The sequence below is a fragment of the Oncorhynchus mykiss genome, chromosome 6, assembly GCF_013265735.2.
Source record: "Oncorhynchus mykiss isolate Arlee chromosome 6, USDA_OmykA_1.1, whole genome shotgun sequence".
Lineage (NCBI taxonomy): Eukaryota > Metazoa > Chordata > Actinopteri > Salmoniformes > Salmonidae > Oncorhynchus > Oncorhynchus mykiss.
Window position 1 is genome coordinate 82,628,420 of NC_048570.1, and position 12,232 is coordinate 82,640,651.

Consider the following 12,232-nt stretch of genomic DNA (forward strand, 5'->3'; position numbering starts at 1 on the left):
CTGAACTTCTAAAGCTAGTGGAAAGGGTGTGGCGTCGTGACAATGACCACATGAGCAGTCGCTCACCGATTTGACAACTCTAACGCAGTTACTCCTCCGACATCGCCTAAATAAAAACAATGATATGCTATGCAATTGTCGGTTAACGCTGAACTGATTGAATCTAAGCCTCAGTTTTCACCAGCATGACTTAAACATCATTTCATTTAGCTTGGCACATTACAATGCGTTCTCTAATTGAAAACACCTTGCAGTGATTTCACTTAATCTCTTGTCCTTTACATTTGCAAACCTTCTTACCAACATGATGGTTTAAATAGGATTTAGTGTCAAAATTCTGATCACTTCAGGGTGTCTGATAACACCATGCTCTCTGGAAATCATGTTTGTTCAAGCTTTTTAAGTCTAATGCTGACTTCCCAGAAAACACACAACAACCCCACAACTATGTCTGACGTTGCAATTTACAAAATGTCCTGTGGTAATCCTGGTAAATTTAACACACAGTCAAATATTCCTTTGGTACTTCTCCTGTGGTAGTCTTGTGGTACTCTGGGTTATTCCTGTGGTACAAGCCACAAGAGCATTAGTGAGGTCGGACACTGATGTTGGGCGATTGGGCCTGACTTGCAGTCAGTGTTCCAATTCATCCCAAAAGTGTTCGATGGGGTAGCGTTCTCCTGGCATCCGCCAAACATAGATTTGTCCGTCTGACTATCAGATGGTGAAGTGTCATTCATCACTCCAGAGAATGCAGATGAACAACATGGCATTGTCCGTGGTGATCTTAGTCTTGTGTGCTGCTGCTCGGCCATGGAAACCCTTTTCATGAAGCTCCCGACAAACAGTTATTGTGCTGACCTTGCTTCCAGAGGCAGTTTGTAACTCGGTGGTGATTGTTGCAACCGAGGACAGACGATTTCTACACACTATGCACTTCAGCAGTCCCGTTCTGTGAGCTTGTGTAGCCTAACACTTCGCGGCTGAGCAATTATTGCTCCTAGATGTTTCCACTTTACAATAACAGCACACAATAACAGATGGTGCTACATTGAAAGTCACTGAGCTCTTGAGTAAGGCCATTCTACTGCCAGTGTTTGTCTATGGTGATTGCATGGCTGTGTGCTCGACGTTATACTACTATCAGCAACGGGTGTGGCTGAAGTAGCCGAATTCACAAATTTGAAGGGGTGTCCACATACTTTTGTATATACAGTATATTTTGGACCATTTTACCACACAACTGTGTTATTGCTGTGGTACAAATCCTGTGTGGTTTTAGTTTTTTAATGTGGTCATTCTGTTTATTTGTGTGGTTATTTAGTGGTACCACATGGTATGGTAATTTTTGCATTTTATCTATGTGAAACTGATCTGTAAAATGCAACTCACAAATGTGAGGCAACTCACAAATATGTATATACATGTGCCATGATCTATTGAATTGATGTCATGTATGCCTTTTAAAAGTGAAATATTCTTAATTACATTTGACACCGAGGCTCCAGACGAAGTGTATAATGAATAAAAATAAACAATAAACTTCTAAAAAAATATTACCTGTCTTATTTCTCCTGAAAGTGGCTGTTTTAAGATTTGAATGGTCCAATTTGTCTAATCCTACTCAGAACATGATATTGATATATCAGAACATGATATTGATATTACCTATTAGCTACATTTTGAGGATGATTCTGTTTAGGCAGTATGGTACCACAGGAATAGTTTGCCTTTGATGATTTCTGTCAAATACTGCAAGATTACCACCACATTACCACAGAAAAAGACATTATCACCACATTTGTTTTACTCTTGTGGTAATTTACCACATTACTTGTATTCTTGTGGTACGGTGCCACAGGACCTTTCTGGTGTATTCCTGTCATTCTGACAGGTTTTAATGAACATTTTGCCTCAGTGGGATAAATCAGGGTCACACAAAGTGTTTCTTAGTAGTCTTAAACAATTCTACTTTGAAACAAAAGTATACACCTCACTCACATGGTTATGATCTTAAAAAAAAGACACCTGTACCATGTCAGATATGGAGCTGAAATGTATTACATTTTGAGTTTGCATCCCAACATTACACTTTATATGCATCACAGAAGACAGAAATATAACAGAACTGTTTGACATAGAAACACAAGATTTTCAGTGTTTTTGTTGTTGTTTAAATAATGTTGATTAATTATGAAATTATGAAAAATATGAATAACTTTCTACCCATGGGGCCAATAGAGGGTGATTTGGTCATTTGGCTTCATGATTCTTGTGGTACTTTCTGATCTGGAATACTAGTCAAAAGTTTGGACACACCTACTCATTCCAGGGTTTTTCTTTCTTTTAAATATTTTCTACATTGTAGAATATTAGTGAAGACATCCACACTATGAAATAACACATATGGAATCATGTAGCAACCAAAAAGGTGTTAAACAAATCCAAATATATTTTATTTTTCAGATTCTTCGAAGTAGCCACCCTTTGCCTTGATAATAGCTTTGCACACTCTTGGCAATATTTGAGGTGTGTTCTTGAAAACAAGCACAAAAGTGACAATTTCATGCAGCGCTAAAGATAATTTTTAAGAGCCACCAAAAGTCTTAACTGTAGTTATTAATTTTGAGAGCGGAAGGGCAGCCTGCCCAGCAGTGATGCACAGTGCCCATGGAACAAGAGATGTGCCTTTTGTGCCTGTGAATGTCATATTTAGAAACAGAGAAAACCGATTGGGTTACTCCACTTAGTTGAATTTTATTTTAAAAAACAAGCATAGCTTCCCTCCCCTTAATCAAGGCTGGTTTAGCAGCTTCACATGGAGTATATTTTTATCCTGGCATTACCTAAGTAGCCTATATGAATAAAGGAGTTTAAATGATCTACTGAGTGTGCCTTGAAATATTTTGGAGGTTTTTGCCCTCTAAATGTATTGCTTTTTCATTATTCACAATTCATATACAGTACCTGCATACTTAATTTAACTTGTTCAGTAGACTATCCATTTCAAAGAGTGTCCTATTACCAAAGACACACCCCTCCAAACTATTCAGTTCTCCTATAATGCCATAGTAACTGCAGATTTTTTTGAGAATGTGCATTGCACATAGGCAATGATACAATTGACAGGAGTCTTTTTTTTCTAGATATGTCAATGTTATGCAAAAATATATTTAGGACTATGTTTGCACACAGTGCCTTGGAACAATAGATGTGATTTATGACTAGAGGTCGACCGATTATGATTTTTCAACGCCAATACCGATTATTGGAGGACCAAAAAAAGCAGAATCCGATTAATCGGACGATTTTAAAAAAATTAATTAATCAATTAATTTATAATAATGACAATTACAACAATACTGATTGAACACTTTTCTTATAACTTAATATAATACATCAATCAAATCAATTTAGCCTCAAATAAATAATGAAACATGTTCAATTTGGTTTAAATAATGCAAAAACAAAGTGTTGGAGAAGAAAGTAAAAGTGCAATATGTGCCATGTAAAAAAGCTAACGTTTAAGTTCCTTGCTCAGAACATGAGAACATATGAAAGCTGGTGGTTCCTTTTAACATGAGTCTTCAATATTCCCAGGTAAGACGTTTTAGGTTGAGGTTATTACAGGAATTATAGGACTATTTCTCTCCATACCATTTGTATTTCATATACCTTTGACTATTGGATGTTCTTATAGGCACTTTAGTATTGCCAGTGTAACAGTATAGCTTCCGTCCTTCTCCTCGCCCCTACCTGGGCTCGAACCAGGGAAACATCGACAACAGCCACTCTCGAAGCATCGTTACCCATCGCTCCACAAAAGCTGCGGCCCTTGCAGAGCAAGGGGAACAACTACTCCAAGTTTAGCGCACCCCGCTAGTTTAGCTCACCCCGCTAACTAGCTAGCCATTTCACATCGGTTACACCAGCCTAATCTCGGGAGTTGATAGGCTTGAAGTCATAAACAGCTCAATGCTTGAAGCACAGCAAAGAGCTCCTGGCAAAACGCACGAAAGTGCTGTGTGAATGAATGCTTACGAGCCTGCTGCTGCCTACCACCGCTCAGTCAGATTGCTTTATCAAAAATCAAATTATAGACTTAATTATAACATAGCACTGGGCTAAGGGTGCGCACTGGAGGCACAGTGCGCAGAACCAGAAAACATGGAATCTGAACTGTGACCAACTCCTCATTGTAATTACAGGGAGTTGGTTCTTGTTCCCACCTTTGCTCCGCTCGCCACCCCGTGTGCCGCCCCCAAATTTTTTTTTGAGTCTGCCTCTCTGGCTTCCGTAATTTCTTTGATTCCTGGTTTCGTCGCCGTTCCTCTCTCGCTGCCTCCGCCTGCTTCCATGGCAGGGTCTTGTCCCCTGCCATAACCTCCTCCCATGTCCATGATGTCCTCCACTCACTTTTCTCCCGGGCCCAGGATCCCTGCTCCTCCTGGCCACGCTGCTTGGTCCTTTGGTGGTGGGATCTTCTGTTACGCCCGTTGACGGAATGAGACCAAGGTGCAGCGTGGTAGGCGTACATTTTCCTTTTATTTTAAATGACGCCACAAAAACAACAAAATATCAAAACTAACGTAAAGCAGTGCAACAGCTACTACACACAAACAAGATCCCACAACTGAAGGTGGGAAAAAGGGCTGCCTAAGTATGATCCCCAATCAGAGACAACAATAGATTGGGAACCATACCCGGCCAACAAAGAAATAGACAAACTAGAATGCCCACCCAAATCACACCCTGACCTAACCAAATAGAGAAATAAAAAGGCTCTCTAAGGTCAGGGAGTGACACAATTACCATTTGTTGTCTCTCAAATACATCATTACAATTGTAGGTTAGCTAACTAGCAATTTTTTTTGCCATATTAGTGTTGACATGAAATCAGCCACAACACCTCAAAACAAGACATGGTATCAATAACATGGTGAAACAAACTGAAACAAGCCACGTACGATTCCCCACATGGCAGTTTCTTGTCATTTTTGCTAGCAATCTGGCCATCCAGAATCAGAACAGGCTAACTTCTGCCCCATTGAAGCGCGCACATCATTTTTGTAAAGTTGTCTGCCAACCCATCTATGCTTTCACCAAATAGCAGCCCATCAATAAAGGGTTTGGCTCGTGAGATTGTTTGGAAATAAATATGAATCACCAAGCTATATTAAAAGATCAAGTTTCAGACCAGCAAAACAGGGAGCGGTATCGTATTTGTTATCATTATTTTAGCTAGCATCTAGTATTATTTTGGATGTATGTAAAAGCCTCCATAGTCTACCTTCATTCTGCCCACGGGGAGCAGTTATGACGCCAGTAACTGGATTTACACATATCCTATTTAAAACAAGTTGTTTCGTTATGATTAGAATTGGATTACAATTATTCACTCACTTTTTAAGCATTATCAAGAGTGATTTTAATCTTGCTTCTGACAACATCTGGCGTGTCCATGGCTGAGACATGGCAGACAATGCAATTTCACAGTAGGCCTCTATATCAGTGCAAATGCTATGTTTAACAATATATTTTCATATTGAAGCTATGCAATTAGGCTTCTTACAATGTTGACTGCAAATATGTTCAACATGTTTAGAAAAGATGGGATAGGCCTTCATGCATCTTGTTATTTTGTTTCTGTAGGCCATTTAACAAACTAGGCTTATATGGGTTAACATTCAAATTGGAGTAAAACACAGTAAATACACTACTTGAAGCAACCACATAGTTAATCATGGACCACTTTCTGATTGGCCAGTGAGGGGTCATGCCTAAGTTTATTTTACTCACTGCTTTAGCACACTCTGCCAACCCGGATGTCTTAGCCGTGTCTGAATCCTGGCTTAGGAAAACCACCAAAAACCCTGAAATCTCCATCGCTAACTATAACATTTTCTGCCAAGATAAATCAAATCAAATCCAATTTTATTTTTCACATACACATGGTTAGCAGATGTTAATTAAAGTGTAGCGAAATGCTTGTGCTTCTCGTTCCAACAATGCAGTAATAACCAACGAGTAATCTAACCTAACAATTCCACAAAAACTACCTTATACACACAAGTGTAAAGGGATAAAGAATATGTACATAAAGATATATGAATGAGTGATGGTACAGAACGGCATATGCAAGATGCAGTAGATGGTATCGAGTACAGTATATACATAGGAGATGAGTATGTAGGGTATGTAAACATAAAAGTAGCATTGTTTAAAGTGGCTAGTGATACATGTATTACATAAAGATGGCAAGATGCAGTAGATGGTATAGAGTACAGTATATGCATATGAGATGAGTAATGTAGGGTATGTAAACATTATATTAAGTGGCATTGTTTAAAGTGGCTAGTGATACATTTTTTACATACATTTTCCATTATTAAAGTGGCTGGAGTTGAGTCAGTATGTTGGCAGCAGCCACTCAATGTTAGTAGTGGCTGTTTAACAGTCTGATGGCTTCGAGATAGAAGCTGTTTTTCAGTCTCTGTGTCCCTGCTTTGATGCACCTGTACTGACCTCGCCTTCTGGATGATAGTGGGGTGAACAGACAGTGGCTCGGGTGGTTGTTGTCCTTGATGATCTTTATGGCCTTCCTGTGACATTGGGTGGTGTAGGTGTCCTGGAGGGCAGGTAGTTTGCCCCCGGTGATGCGTTGTGCAGACCTCACTACCCTCTGGAGAGCCTTACGGTTGTGGTCGGAGCAGTTGCCGTACCAGGCGGGATAGAACTGCCAAAGGGGGCGGTGTTGCAATCTACTGCAAAGATAGCCTGCAGAGTTCTGTATTACTATCCAAGTCTGTACCCAAACAATTCGAGCTTCTACTTCTAAAAATGCACCTTTCCAGAAACAAGTCTCTCACTGTGGCCACTTGCTATAGACCTCCCTCTGCCCCCAGCTGTGCCCTCGATACCATATGTGAATTGATTGCCCCCCATCTATCTTCTGAGCTCATGCTACTAGGTGACCTAAACTGGGACATGCTTAACACCCTGGCCATCCTACAATCTAAGCTTGATGCCCTCAATCTCACTCAAATTATCAAAGAACCTACCAGGTACAACTCCAAATCTGTAAACACGTGCACCCTCATAGATGTCATCCTAACTAACTCCCCCTCCAAATACACCTCTGCTGTTTTCAATCAAGATCTCAGCGATCACTGTCTCATTGCCTGCATCCGTAATGGGTCTGCGACCAAACGACCACCCCTCATCACTGTCAAATGCTCCCTAAAACACTTCTGCGAGCAGGCCTTTCTAATCGACCTGGCCGGGGTATCCTGGAATGACATTGACCTCATCCCGTCAGTAGATGATGCTTGGCCATTCTTTAAAAGTGCCTCCCTCACCATCTTAAATAAGCATGCCCCATTCAACAAAAACAAAATCTAGGAATAGATATAGTCCTTGGTTCACTCCAGACCTGTCTGCCCTTGACCAGCTCAAAAACATCCTGTGGCATTCTGCATTAGCATCGAATAGCCCCCACGATATGCAACTTTTCAGGGAAGTTAGGAACAAATATACACAGGCAGTTAGGAAAGCTATGGCTAGCTTTTTCAAACAGAAATTTGAATCCTGTAGTACCAAGTTCTGGGACACTGTAAAGTCCATGGAGAATAAGAGCACCTCCTCCCAGCTGCCCACTGCTCTGAGGCTAGGAACCACTGTCACCACCGATAAATCCACTGTAATTGAGAATTTCAATAAGCATTTCTCTACTGCTGGCCATGCTTTCCACCTAGCTACCCCTACCCCGGTCAACTGCCCGGCACCCTCCACAGCAACCCGCCAAAGCCCCCACCATTTCTCCTTCACCCAAATCCAGATAGCTGATGTTCTTAAAGAGCTGCAAAATCTGAACCCCTACAAATTAGCCGGGACAATCTGGACCCTCTCTTTCTAAAATGATCTGCCGAAATTGTTGCAACCCCTATTACTAGCCTGTTCAACCTCTCTGAGATTCCCAAAGATTGGAAGGCTTCCGCGGTCATCCCCCTCTTCAAAGGGGGTGACACTCTAGACACAAACTGCTACAGACCTGCTACCCTGCCTTTCTAAGGTCCTCGAAAGCCAAGTTAACAAACAGATTACAGACCGCTTCAAATCCCACCGTACCTTCTCCGCTATGCAATCTGGTTTCAGAGCTGGTCATGGGTGCACCTCAGCCACGCTCAAGGTCCTAAACAACATCATAACCGGCATCGATAAGAGACATTACTGATATGCAGCGATATTCATCGACCTGGCCAAGGCTTTCGACTCTGTCAATCACCACATTCTTATTGGCAGACTGGACAGCCTTGGTTTCTCAAATGATTGCCTCGCCTGGTTTACCAACTACTTCTCTGATAGAGTTTTGTGTGTCAAATTGGAGGGCCTGTTGTTGACACTGTGTTAACTAACCTCCAGATGAGCTTCAATGCCATACAACTCTCCTTCCGTGGCCTCCAACTGCTCTTTAACGCAAGTAAATCTAAATGCATGCTTTTCAACCGATCACTGTCCGCACCTGCTCGCACGTCCAGCATCACTACTCTGGATGGCTCTGACTTAGAATACGTGGACAACTACAAATACCTAGGTGTCTGGTTAGACTGTAAACTCTCCTTCCAGACTCACATTAAGCATCTCCAATCCAAAGTTAAATCTAGAATCAGCTTCCTACATCACAACAAAGCATCCTTCACTCATGCTGCCAAACATACCCTCGTAAAACTGACCATCCTACCGATCCTCGACTTCAGGGATGTCATCTATAAAATGGCCTCCAACACTCTACTCAACAAACTGGATGCAGTCTATCACAGTGCCATCCGTTTTGTCACCAAAGCCCTATACACTACCCACCATTGTGACCTGTACGCTCTCGTAGGTTGGCCCTCGATTCATACTCGTTGCCAAACCCACGGGCTACAGGTTATCTACAAGTCTCTGGTAGGTAAAGCTCTGCCTTATCTCAGCTCACTGGTCACCATAGCAGCACCCACTCGTAGCACGCGTTCCAGCAGGTATATCTCACAGGTCACCCCCAAAGCCAATTCCTCCTTTGGTCATCTTTCCTTCCAGTTCTCTGCTGCCAATGACTGGAACGAACTGCAAAAATCTCTGAAGCTGGAGACTCATATCTCCCTCACTAGCTTTAAGCACAGGCTGTCAGAGCTGCTCACAGATCACTGCACCTGTACATAGCCCATCTGTAAACAGCCCATCCAACTACCTCATCCCCATACTGTATTTATTTATTTATCTTGCTCCTTTGCACCCCAGTATCTCTACTTGCACATTCATTTAATTTAATTGCTATATTGTAATTACTTCGCCACAATTGCCTATTTATTGCCTTAACTCCCTTATCTTACCTCATTTGCACTCACTGTATATAGACTTTTTGTTTGACTTTTGTTCTACTGTATTATTGACTGTATGTTTTGTTTATTCCATGTGTAACTCTGTGTTGTTTGTGTCGAATTGCTATGCTTTATCTTGGCCAGGTCGCAGTTGCAATAATTCCCAGTGTTCAGTTTATGTAACCATTACTGAGAATATTGTTGTAGTTAATGTGTTCTGTTGGTTCTTTTAACATGATCACTACCTGTTCTAAAGCTTTTACCATAAGTGCAAGTGATGAATAGGAGCAATAATATATACTTCAACTTTGAACTTGACATGCAGTAATGCTTTCTTCATTGACATGTAGAAGACATTCAATTATATGGGGTTGAAATGTGGCCATAGAAACATTGATCAAAAATGTTTCACCAGTTACTTCAAATTGTGATATGGTAACTGGTGAAACCTTTTGGGTGGATGTTTCTACGGCCCTAGACTAATAAGGAGAACATCCCATCCTTATACTATATTCTTCGATAGACATAGAACTATGCTTTGTAAGCTTATTCTGTGTTCCTCCCAAACAGGACCCTATGCCCTATAGCAGAGATGCACAATTGGCGGACCTTGGTCCGGGTCCAGACCGAGTGAAGGTTCTATCTGGACCTGGACACATTTCTCATAAATAATTGTTCAATTAAATAATGATGAAGCAACACTTTTTTTCAATGTACACATAATGCACTGGCTCAGCGCAGCTGGGAAGGTCCCAGAGAGCGCCCCATAGAAAATCTTTGGAGGGAGTTGAAAGTCTGTGTTGCCCAGCAACAGCCCCAAAACATCACTGCACTAGAGGAGATCTGCATGGAGGAATGGGCCAAAACACCAGCAACAGTGTGTGAAAACCTTGTGAAGAATTACAGAAAACGTTTGACCTCTGTCATTGCCAACAATGGGTATATAACAAAGTATTGAGATAAACTTTTGTTATTGACCAAATACTTATTTTCCACCATAATTCGCAAATAAATTCATTAAAAATCCTACAATGTGATTTTCTGGGAAAAAAAATTCTAATTTTGTCTGTCATAGTTGAAGTGTACATATGATGAAAATTACAGGCCTCTCTCATCTTTTTAAGTGGGAGAACTTGCACAATTGGTGGCTGACTAAATACTTTTTTGCCCCACTGTATGTGCATGAGAATGGCGCTGACTCCATTCCAGCCAAGGTTCAAATGACTGGCAGGGCAAGCAATAGCCCATTTCTCTCACTAAAGAAGAGAGATGGAGAAGTGAAGTGTGAGAGAGTAGGAAAGATTCAAATTAAACCTGTGGTTTCTTATTTGTTCAAAAATCTAAGTATTTTTTTCAGAAACAGGCACTTGTTATTTTTTGTGAAGATGCAGTCTTGTTTTGATTGAAAGGAGAACATTTGGAGAATCATAGCGCACGTTAGACATTTTAATGGTTTGGACCTTTGGGGGCAGAAAATGTTAGTCACTGGACCTCTTTGAATGGTGTTCCCCTGCCCTATAGGGTTCTGGTCAATAGTTGGCTTAGTGCACTACATAGGGAATAGGTTGTCCCCTGAGGGAACCCCTCAGTCCCCCTCTGGAGCTCCAAACATGAAAGGCTACTTTAATCTTTCAGAGCACAAATTCATTGTCTGACCCCTTTTGACTTCTCTGACACTCCATCCTTACCCATCATCCTTACAAGCCTATTTAGCCAGCGCTAACATCCAAGCATAGCACATGAATCATCACTCAGTGTGACTTTTATGTCTGTTTCCAGCTACCCGTGCTCCTCAGCTCATTGTTTTCTCTGCACTGGAGACAGGTTACTCATGACTTCAATTGCCCAGAACCTTGTTCTTGATGTGGCTGTGTCGCAGTGTGGAGGTGATTACTGCTTTACAGCAACGGCAGTATGGCTCCGCGGTGACCCATTTCTCAGGCCGATAAGCGTGTATGATTAGGAAACTTTCCGAGGTGCAGCATCATTCTGGGTGTGAGTCGCAAATCCACTTCTACTGAGACGTCTCGCCCCATATAGGGAGGGAGGGAAGAAGGGGAAAGACGTTTCCTTTTGATGGACCTCCCTGTCTTTCCAGAATAATAACAAAAGTGTAGAACAGTGTGATATCAGAGAAGATTGGTTTCTGTTGTAAAAGTGAAAACCACTATATAGTTCAGAATCTGACTGATCGCATCAGTTCTTTCTGTGTACTGACACCTTATGTACCAATCTGTTGCAGACTACCTGACTGCTAGTATGATGAATAGCTTAATTTGACCTCACACACTCTTAAAACAGTAAAACACTAAAAAACACTCTCTTTGGACTTGATAAAGTTGTGATAGCCTTGTGCAGGGCTTTCTCCTATAGAGCTAAATAAAAAAATATGGAATGGTCTGCCAATCTATGTGACAGATTCAGATTCGGTCTCAACCTTTAAAGGGATACTTCAGGATTTTGGCAATTAAGCCCTTTATGTATACTTAACAAAAATATAGATGCAACATGTAAAGTGTTGGCACCATGTTTCATGAGCTGAAATAAATGACCCCAGATATTTTCCATAAAGCTTATTTCTCTCAAATGTTGTGCCACATATGTTTACATCCCTCTTAGTGAGCATTTCTCCTTTGTCAAGATAATCAATTCACCTGACAACTGTGGCATATCAAAGGCTGATTAAAAAGCATGCTCATTACACAGGTGCACCTTGTGCTGGGGACAATAAAAGGCCACTCTAAAATGTATAGTTGTGTCACACAACACATTGCAGAAATGTCCACCAGAGCTGTTGCCAGATAATTGAATGTTAATTTCTCTACCATAAGCTGTTTCCAATGTTGTTTTAGAGAATTTGGCAGTACGTCCAA